Here is an 8,441-nt window from a genome sequence, read left to right as displayed (position 1 = left end):
TATTTGTGATATCCGCTCAGAAGACCACAAGTTCTTAAAATGTATTTTTCACACCTACTCATCACTCAAGCCTAAAATCCCAAAAGCCACACACTTAGGGGACAGAAGAATTTGAACGATATTTCCCTAGCTAATATGTAGTCCTACTGTTGTTGGTCACCATTGTTGCTAACTCTTACTGTCGCTACCTGTGTTTAAACTATACGTTGTTTATTAGTTCATTTTGCTTTTAGCTAATGTGTCTTATCGGTACATTGTATTTTCTTTTTATTTATTACTGTATTACCACTGTCTTTTTCCTGCTGAAAACTCTACATGTCCCTGCACAAGGATGAATCAACTGTTATCTTATGTTGATTGTCATACAGACAGAAATAACATTTTGAATATCATCTATAATATATATTCTATTGATAGGGCACCCTGCTGCCTGTAAATGGACTACTCATGTATATGTATGTTACATGAAACCTTTGACCATGAACCATTTCCTCATTCAACCTCATTCTGCAACGATACATTTCTGGAAAAATAGTCATTAGTGCCCACAGCAAAGTGTTTTTGGTCATGTAGATACTGCAAATAAACGTTTTTATTCATCCATACACCCTGATGTTTTTCCTTGGTAAACAATGTCCTGAAATTGAAAACAGAAATGATGATATAGTGGAGGAGAGGAAAGGTTTTATGGAGTGGTAGGGGAAGAGAGGTGTCACAAGTTCAGGGAACCAGTGCAGTGCCCATTGGCGGCTCGAAAAATCCATGGCTCAATCGCTTAGTGCAGCTCAAAATGGCAGCAAACACGTTAAGATAAATAGCCTGTATTTATTTCCAAGTGCCTGATTCTCGAAATAATCGTGCCACAGTCCCTCAGACAGAGATTCTGCCATTATGATGAGATTAGATGGAGGGATGAGTGAACTCTGCCCTTAAAGGAGTGGAGAGAGAGAGGGAGTCTGAAGGAGAGATACAGGTGAACTCTGCCCTTAAAGGAGTGGAGAGAGAGAGGGAGTCTGAAGGAGAGATACAGGTGAACTCTGCCCTTAAAGGAGTGGAGAGAGAGAGGGAGTCTGAAGGAGAGATACAGGTGAACTCTGCCCTTAAAGGAGTGGAGAGAGAGAGAGGGAGTCTGAAGGAGAGATACAGGTGAACTCCTCCAGAACATGGAAGTGGCTCTGCCTCTGCATCAAGTTGTTATAGTGTTACTGGAGTTTGTTTTATAAATGATGTGAGATTTTAAAGAAACAATAAGAAATGTCAATAGTAGTTGTGTGGAGTGTTGTGCATGAAGACTAGAGCATGTAAGAAGATATCTGTGCATATCTACTGTACCTAACACAGTTAGCCAGGACACTTTACAGTGAGAGAGTAGGATTATCTGTTCAAATAACTCATTTTGAAACTACCTGAAACAAGGGAGTGTTTCATTTGGGGGGGAAAAGATGATATACTGATTCAATCTTTGATGTCAGAATCAGAATCAGAATCAGAATCAGAAAGGGATTTATTCGCCATGAAAGTTTGCACAGACAAGGAATTTGCTTTGGCAGGAAGGTGCATACAATAAACATATACCTAAACTTTAAATATGTGGACTAACTATACTAAGGGTACATAAACTAGCAGTACTAAGTGGGATAAATATAAGTTGCCGTAAATTACAATATAAAAATACAAATATTACAAAAAATACAAATGTACAAGATACCATGTTGTGGTGCAGTGCAAAAGCAGTGTGTTTTAAGCAATAAGTCATTTGAGTCAGTGTGGTCCCTTGGCCTTGTTGAAGAGGCCAACAGCGGAAGGGAAGAAACTGTTTTTGTGGCGTGAGGTATTGGTCCTGATGGACCGCAGCCTTCTGCCGGAGGGGAGTGACTGAAACAGGGAGTGTCCAGGGTGGGAGGAGTCGGCCACAATCTTCCTCGCTCGCCTCAGGGTCCTCGAGGTGTGCAGGTCCTCGAGGGTAGGCAGATTGCAGCCAATCACCTTCTCAGCAGTACGGATGATACGCTGCAGTCTGCTCTTGTCCTTGGCAGTGGCAGCAGCGTACCAGACGGTGATGGAGGAGGTGAGGATGGACTCAATGATGGCTGAGTAGAAGTGCACCATCATTGTCTTTGGCAGGTTGAACTTCTTCAGCTGCCGAAGGAAGTACATCCTCTGTTGTGCTTTCTTGATGAGGGAGCTGATGTTCAGTTCCCACTTGAGTTCCCAGATGTCATTGTAGGGGGGTTTAATATGGGCCTAACAATCAAAACTATTCAAAACAATACTATTACTATATTTAAAGGAATAGGCCAGGGGTAACCGAGCCAGAGTTGTCAGACTCACAGACTCCTTCAAGCAGTGTGCTTTTGTAAGAATCTGTTGAGTGCTTGCTGGCCTTAGTCAAGTCAGAGCCGTCATTAGACTTCTTCTCACACACTGCGGTGTTTCTGGATTTCTTGGAGCGCCTGCTGGCCTTAACCAAGCCAGAGACATCATCAGCTGTGTATGAGTCTGGGGTCTCCTTCATGTATTGTCCACACTGCTACTGCTCCCAGTGAACAGTCATCTGCTATACTCATAGAAGTATGGAGAAAGAGAGAGGGCAGGGCAGAAAGAAAAGGATGGGGGAAGAGACACAGAGAAAGAGAGAGGAATGAGGGGTAGTATAGATGAGCAAACAGAACTGTGTGTTTCAATATTTCATCCAGATCCTCCATCAGCAGACAGCTGCTGTCTCCCCATTCTACCCTGGAGGCAGGTGGAGGCAGGAGGAGGCAGGGGGAGGCAGGTGGGAGAGGGAGGTGGGAGGCTAAATGAGGTTGGGGGGAGGCAGGGGGTTGGGGAGCCTGGGTGAGGTTAAGAGGAGGTTGGGTGAGGTTGGGGGGAGGCCAGGGGGATGTTGGTTGAGTTTCCTCTGTTGCCATCCGTCCCTCCCTCTATCTAATCTCTCTCTGGACAGTGCTGGTCTACATTCCTGTGAGCAGCAGTGAAGAGTGTTCTCCCTGGTGGTGTGTTTGGGGACTGCATCTGTGACGGTTTATCTCTGCAGCAGCAGCTCACTCAATACTGTGAGGATGCCTCCTCTCCTCTCCATCTCTCCTTTCCTTTACCTCCCTTCTAGTGCTCTCCCCTCCTCTCCTGTTTTTAGATGGGATTCTGTTATGCACCACTTTAACCCTGTTGATCCTTGGCCACGATTTCAAGCCGTGGTGATCGATTTGGGAAGGCCTGTGTGTATGTAGATAAAACTATCTCCACAACATCACATGCTTGACTTCATGAACCAATAGTACCGCTCTGTCCATTTCTCTATGTAGATGTTTGACAAAGAGACACAGGTTCAAGAGCAGGGCCAGGAGGAGAGGGCTACAGGACAGGCAGGAGGGGAAGGTTGTTACAGAATAAAAGGGAGATGTCTCCACAACATTTCATACGGGTCTGTATGGGTGCTCGGTCAGGGATCAAGCACTCGTCCTGCTTGGAGAAAGTCTGTGTGTGTGTGTGTGTGTCTGTGTGTCTGTGTGCGTGCGTGTGTGTGTGTGTCTGTGTGCGTGTGTGTTTGTGGAGGAAGTAGATTGGAAGAATAGAAGAGAGGGGAGAAGAGGCGTTATGGAGCAGAGGAGTTGGCATACCACCAGAAGAGGTGCTGGTATACTTACTGTAGTGGACGCTGTCAGAGTTCATTATTTGATCACAGCTTCCATTACCAACAGTATAACGTGTCACACGGTACATTTACAAAGTAGACCAGTCGCTCAAACTTAACAAGCCCTGAACTTCCTGACTTGTGATACTTCCTTTATACTTGAGACGCTGTCTTGCAGCAGACCTACCTGCTGTTTGTCTGCTGAATGTGTTTGCCTCCTCTGGGGATGAAAACATATTTTCTGATTCTTTAATGTTCTGTCATGTGTGGCACAACTGAGCCAAATGTTGATGGTGTCTTTCTGCTTCTACTCACAGCTCTGCTGTTGACCAATCACCTTTCTGAACTTCCTCAGTAGAACTGTGCTGCTCTCTGATGGCCTCAACCTCTCCTGCAGGGGGCTGACTTTCTGACTGCTGCCTCCAGCCAGCCTCAGAAGAAGGGAAATGTCTGCATGTGTGAAGAGTAACTTTGGTGTTTCATCTGCAGTTCCTCATCTGACCTCTAGGGATGGAGGAGGGGTTATACACACCTGTTCCCCACCCAGGTTAAAGTACAAGTGTTTCTAGTACAGCAGAAGAATTAAGAAAATACGTTTAGATCATATGTACAACCATGGAAAGGTATGAATTACAGGCAGCTAGAGATTTATATTAAACATCTGTCTGATAAAGTATTGGAATTCAAGTTCATAAAAGGTAAGAAAAGATCTTGATGTGTTCATGTCCGTATTGAGGAAACAGCAGCAAAAACATGTTTCTGTGTGACTCAAAGGTCAGAAGAATAAAGTCCTTGTGGTTTGCCATGTCAAATGGAACAATAATGAAACGGTCATGTTTTGTAATGTTTTAGCATGATCAAGTGTTGTAACTGTCTCTATACAGGAAGGACACATGGCAGAGGCCGGACAACACAGTAAGTGGACACAAGTAGTCTTTGTTTGCATTGAAACATTAAGTATAAATGTACAAACATGTTCACAATCTGACATCCCCAGACATCCCAAGTCTCCCGGAAGGTCCGGGAGTCTCCCGCATTTCAATAGCGTCTCCCTGACGCCCGCAAATGCTGTACAATCTCCCGGAAATCAGGGATTTTGTATTTCGAGCGAGCGAGAGACTGTCTAATGGGCATTTCTTGTAGAGATAGGAGCAGCATATTGCGCGTCGTGATTGCGTCTGGGGAGGGGATGGGGGGGGGGGGGGGTATGTGCAGGTTGAGGGGGTACATCATGCGTCCGGATTGCGTCCCGGGGGGGGGGGGGGGGGGGGGGGGGGGAGTTTTGGGGGGGAAATGAGTCTCTGCAGGTTGGGATGTCTGCATCCCTCTAGTCATTAAATGAACAAATTCAATACTAAATGAACATATGCAGTATACCAACATTATGTTTGTTTGTATGCTATCATTCTGTTGTGTTGTGTGTGACCCTCTCTACAACCATCCATGCTGCTGTGTTGTATATAACCTCTCCTTACTGGTTACATTATCATCCATGCTGTCCTTCATGTTTGCTAGTGATGTGAGTTTAGATTCTTCCTACATGTCTCTCTAGGTTGAGTGTGTATAGAGCATATAGAGTCTGTGTGTGATTGTTACTTCATAGATGCAGACTGTATACTTGTCATGCACCTGCAGAGATGTCAGTACTGTTTCTCTTCTCCCCAACAGATGAGTTTAAACTCAGGGTACCAGGGAGGCTTGTGGAGGCTGATAGGGGAAAGGATGTTACCCTCTCATGTCACCTCTCTCCTGAGACCAGCGCTGCTGCCATGACAATCATGTGGTTTAAGAAGACAGAGTGTATTTACCTGTATAAGAATGGCCAGGTGAGAGAGGGGAGGGGCTATGAGGGCAGAGTGAGTCTGGTCACCCAGGAGCTTGAGAGAGGCAACGTGTCTCTGAGGCTGAGAGACTTCAAGGGGTCAGAGGATGGAGTGCACATCTGTCAGGTCACCTATGGAGGACAGAAGGAGGAGGTTGCTGTGTATCTATGGAACAGTAAGTGTTCTACAGCTACAGAACATGATTATGCACATCTCTACATGAACTATGACAACACAGTCTCTCTGTCTGTACAGATACAATTATACTTTCACATGTAAGTATAAGTTAGAGCTTTAGAGGTGTTCTGACTTATCTGGTTATGCTGCCCATTCTAACCCCTCTATACTCTAAACTTGTAGAGATGTACAGTATTGGAAGAGACAGGCTCAAATCACTTAGTAGTGATGCAAATTAGTGAAGAATATGTTGAACAAACAATGCACATGACAACATTTAATTATCTTACTGGATTGAAGATGATTATTCTGAGATGTTATATTCTCTCAGTAAAACATGAAATGCTGTAGTCTATATGTGGAGATGAAGAACAGTCATCCTCTTCATGAAAGAGCCTGAACACAGAACACAGGAGCTCCATAGATTACACTGATGTATGTTGATGTAGGACGACTGACATAAAGCAGCGGTATCACAGAGCAGCATTTTATTGTTGCTCTTAGTTCATCTGCTTATGATAATAATGATGTATTCATTTCATAGGCTCGTTAACGTTAATTCTGTTGACTCACAAATTTGTAAATAACATGTTGGTACTATATTGTAATATGATTGATGTTTTAATGATCTTTTTCATTTATTTTTTAAACAGAGCAATGGGGTGAGTAATTTCTAACTTCTGCATTATTACAACACAAAGTTAAAAAAAAAACCTTTATCTGTTAGATAGTAAACAGTACACTAAAGTATGTTAGTGTTGTCAAAAGTTCAGAGTGAACCCGAGTTCACAACACATACATGGGAGATGAGGTGAGGTCTAGGAAGGTTTCTTGTAGATGATGGTAGGAGTTGAGGAGTGATGGTGAATGTTGTGGACAGGCTGGGAGCAGAAGTCAGTTACTTTGGAGGATGTTTTGAGGGTCGTTGCAGAGCAAGGTAAAGCCATGAGTGAGTTAACACAGGCTGTAAAGAATCTTGTTACTCCAGAGGTAGGCACTAGTAGAAGGACTAGCAGTAACCTGCAGACACAACCACAATTCACAGAGGATGGCAAACCCATATGTTTCAGTGTCAGTCAGAGGGACATATCACTAGGAATTGCCCCACAAAAATGGAAATGTAACCGGAAAAGATAGCACTGTGTCTGGTGTGCAGGGAAACGAGACCCCCGGTTGTGTTGAGTCGAGCAGTTCGGGGGTGCACCTCAGACTCATCTAAAGTCAGCCCATCTCATGACAATTTATTAGAGCGTGCTGTGGGAACATGTAGTGGAGATCAAGATTGGGGGGGTTGTAACGTCTTGTCTATTGGATACAGGCAGTCAAGTAAGTATTATTTCAGAATGGTTCTTCTTTTGGGCAGGGAAGATGGAGATATGCTCTCTACATCTGATTGGCTCAAGTTAACAGCAGCCAACGGTTTAGACATACCCTATCTGGGGTGTCTAGAGTTAGTGGTCGAGACAATGGGCAATGAGTATCCAGATTAGATTAGATTATCTGGTAAAGAGAAAGTATACATACCTGCAGCGTCCGTGGTAACAGTGAGGGCCCAGTGGCTTGTCAAAGGTGCAAAAGGGTCATGGGTTTTCCATACAAGTAGCACATTTGTCACAGGAGGATATGTGGCTCCATCCCAGAACCTGACTAGGTGTCTTGTCTGTAGTGGAGTACCAGAATTCATAGCGGTCCTGTCAAGTTAATTTTTAGCGTAGTTCTGTGAGTATTGAACAAGTTATCATTGATGTAAAGGATGTACAGGACCCAAATAACTTTCAGTTTATCTTAGACCGGCTAGACATTGTTAGTACTAAAGATCAGCAGGTGGAGTTAAGTGCAGTCTTAGCAAAATATACAAATGTTTTTGCCCTTGAGGATGAAGACCTCGGGTATACAGGCAGCAGTAGAGAAGTGGGACCGGCTTAAAGCAGCATTCACCACTCTGTTTGAGCTATATGAACATCTGTGGATGATAATGGGTGTCTGTAATGGACCTGCAACCTTTTAAAGGTTGATGCAAGCTACCATGAGTGATCTAATTGTCTAGATAATGTTAATGTATTTGGATGATATCATGGTGGATATCACGTACAGCAGTTGGACACAATGCTTGAACGCCTACAAGAGACAGGTCTCAAAGTTACATTTCTTACAGAAAGAAGTCAAGTTCCTGGGGCACACCGTTTCAGCAAATGGCATAGCTACTGATGCTGACAAGATCTCAACTGTCACACCATAGCCAGTCCCGTCCACAGTAAAATAACTCAGATCCTTTCTTGTTTAAGTGCTCCACATTCCAAAGCAAATCAGATGCCAAGTAGTTTGTGGGGAATGTCAGGTCTCTTTCGATGCCTTAACACATACAATCATGTTCTGATCAGTTTAGAGGGAACTTTGATGTAGCTGTAGTTTGATGAACGGAGTGTATTAACCTGTATAAGAATGGCCAGGTGATAGAGGGGAGGGGCTATGAGGGCAGAGTGAGTCTGGTCACCCAGGAGCTGGAGAGAGGCAACTTGTCTCTGAGGCTGAGAGACTACAGGAGGTCAATTGTGAGCACCTAAGGAAGCTGAAGGCCAGGAGGAACATGGCCTCTAGGGTGGAATCGGTGGAAGGGGAGGAGTAGCCAGTGCGCAGTGTGTGTATGCAGGCGGCTAGCAGGTCGGCAGTGAGGGGGAGCCGTGCGGAAGGAGAGCGGGTATCTAGGCGCTTAAGGCCTTTCATAAGGAGGGAGGTCTGACTGTGGGAGATGGCTGTGCAGGGGGAACCGACGAGCAACTTCAAAAGAAGTTGATGCAACTGAGGTA

Source organism: Osmerus mordax, chromosome 25 (assembly GCF_038355195.1).
Source record: "Osmerus mordax isolate fOsmMor3 chromosome 25, fOsmMor3.pri, whole genome shotgun sequence".
NCBI lineage: Eukaryota > Metazoa > Chordata > Actinopteri > Osmeriformes > Osmeridae > Osmerus > Osmerus mordax.
The sequence above is the reverse complement of the archived record's forward strand: the minus strand, read 5'-3'. Positions refer to the sequence as shown.